The 2663-nt window shown below is 42.3% G+C and overlaps 1 long non-coding RNA gene across 1 annotated transcript; it reads right to left on the bottom strand.

The window, feature by feature from the left end:
* Positions 1–804: 804 nt before the first annotated feature.
* On the bottom strand, positions 805–2055 carry LOC128629359 (uncharacterized). Its single transcript, XR_008393719.1, has 2 exons — positions 1956–2055; positions 805–1223 (listed from the first exon to the last, which is right to left on the bottom strand). It is a non-coding gene; the product is annotated as an uncharacterized LOC128629359 (long non-coding RNA).
* Positions 2056–2663: the final 608 nt, after the last annotated feature.

Here is a 2663-nt window from a genome sequence, read left to right on the forward strand (position 1 = left end):
CTTGATGGTCAAACCACCAATCTGCTTATTAACCTAAAAGAGTGCTGGAGGCCATTAACTTTCTTAATGAGGACTTAACAGTAATGTTGCATTCGGGACCTCACAAGCCACTGAATGTTGCAGGGAGCAGGGCAAGTAAAATGCTATGAAAACAGCAGGCCATTTTAGGAGTGGTTAAAGAAAGTGGTCATTTCATCAGTATAAGCCTCAGGAGGTGAAAATGAATGCATCTGTTTTGGGGTGCATACACACTCCTAAAATAGAGAAGGATTTAAGTAAACCAGTAGACCTTTATGTGGTTGTAAAGGATTCCTTATTGAATCAATTAACACTCCCATTTTGTTAACATACAGGAACTAAAGTAATTGACATAGTCAAATTTCCAAGTCTTATCCTAAGGCTACTTCTTTTCTTTAGTGTTTGTTCTACTTCTATATGTTTCAGCCCAGCAGTTTGGAACATCCAAGACCGGAACAAGTTGAGTTTTCCCACAAGTTCAATTCTTACCAGGTACTAATAACAAGGTTGTCACCTTGTGAGCGTGACCTCATGTGTGTAGGCATGTGTGTATGTCATGCTCATCCTCTTTCCCAACAAAGTAAGTAGAAAACATGGACTCAAATCTGAACTGGCAAGAGGCTGTTGTAACCCTTATTACGAGGTAGTAAGAATGTACATAGGTGTAGTAGTCTAAAGTAGTCTTAGAGGTGATCAGTAATATGAATATGGACCAGAATCAGAAGATGCTAAATTGTTAAGAGCCTGAGAATTGAAGGTCAATAAAAAAAGAATACCACACCAGAATGACAATTTGCATAAAATGTATTAAACACACATGGGCTGGTACATACATATACAAAAACAGTTATGAAAAAAAAAATAACAAACTAAAATAATAAAGTGCGCACGTAAATAAATCCCCTTTTAAATTCCCTTGAGCTTAGTTTGTCCTCAGTTTCACTTGCCTTTGTTGACAAGAGTTCAGTCACCAACGTTGGGCCCTTTTTAGTCCGTGTTAGTGTTTGTCCTACCACCATGAAGATGAAGATGATGATCCTGGCTATCCGTCTAAAGTCAGAGTCACAAACACGGTTGGCTCGCCACCCAGCCCCCCGGACTGGGAATCTATGAACCTCTGGGAGAACGCCTGGAACGTGGGGATCTGTATCATTCCGTGGAAAGGAGCTCCGCACGATGTTTCCACCTCTTTACCAAAACCTGACCTATAAATAAGGCCAGATCATTTCTCTCAATTACCATTCAGTGAATAAATGGATTGCTACAGGCTACTATAAAATAAAATGAGATAATACTTCAGTTCACCTATAATGCAATGTCAAAATCTCTCTCTCGTTGTACAACAGCTCTTATGTTTCTTCTCAGGTATCAAAACTATATTAATTTCTCTCCAGTATCCATGGTACATTTACATCACAAACTACATCCTTCATAAAAACACATATTTCTAACTCAAGTTGTATGAAACCTTAGTAACGTTAGCAGTATGAAGAATAAAACTGCATGGATTGCATGTAAACATCGATCAACTTGTATTACTTTAGATTAGAGGCATTAAGGTGTTAGCACGCTTATTTATCCCCCTCTGCACCGGTAACAGTGGAAAGATTGCACTAAAAATTGTACTTCTTTAACCTCCAATAAACACAATTAAATCCACAACTTTTAACATCATTATTTAACAAACTAACCATTTAGCAACAGTAGGGAAAAGTAACATTTCGTTTTATAACCCACAAACAAAATCATTAGTTGTTTTCAAAGACATTAACCAGTAGTTCGCTAGCCTATTGTGGCTAATTGCCATATTAGCATTTGAATACAGCAGGCTCACATTAGCTTTCCACCACTAGCACCATTGCATTGCTCACCCATTAGCGACCATTAGCATAAAATGCTAGCGAACTCTGAGGCCTAGCGCCAGGTAAACAACTCACCATTTTAGCAGAATTCACTGCCTTTAGCTCCGTGACAACAGTGGATTCAGGCACAGCTCTCTTCTACTCTCTATATTACAACAAGATATGTCAGTATAAGCAATAATACACTTTTGATATAGTGTAGGTGTTTGTAATCAGAACTCTGGCGAACTCGAGCGTGGGCATGGCTGGGAAGTGTAGTCCTCGTCCGCCATGTCCATGGGCGGCATTACACGCTGGGATCTGCAGCCACAAGTTCGCCGTGGCGTAACAGGGCCCCCCCCCAAAGGTCTCACTCCGGGAGCTGAATCCCTCAGAGGCCTCCCTCTCCTCCGGGGACCCACTTTGTCTGGATGAGCCGCGTGGAAGTCTCTATGCAGATTTGTGCTAGAATGTCTTGGGCTGGGACCCAGCACTGCTCCTCTGGTCCATACCCCTCCCAGTCTACCAGATATTCGAGCCATCCTCTCCTACATCTGGAGTACATGATGTCGCGGACGCGGTAGGCTGGGCAGCCTTCAATCTCTAGCGGTTCCGGTGGGGAGTCTTTCGGCACTGCCGTGGCCAAGGGGCCCGGTATCACTGGTTTGAGGAGAGAGACATGGAAAGATGGGACGATGCGGCTGTGCTTTGGTAGTTCCAAGCGGTACGTGACTTTGTTAATTTGTTTCAAGACTTGGAAGGGGTTGATATATTTTGGTTGGAGCTTTTTGCCCGGGAGGGGTG

Source organism: Ictalurus punctatus, chromosome 28, assembly GCF_001660625.3.
Source record: "Ictalurus punctatus breed USDA103 chromosome 28, Coco_2.0, whole genome shotgun sequence".
NCBI classification, from domain to species: Eukaryota; Metazoa; Chordata; class Actinopteri; order Siluriformes; family Ictaluridae; genus Ictalurus; species Ictalurus punctatus.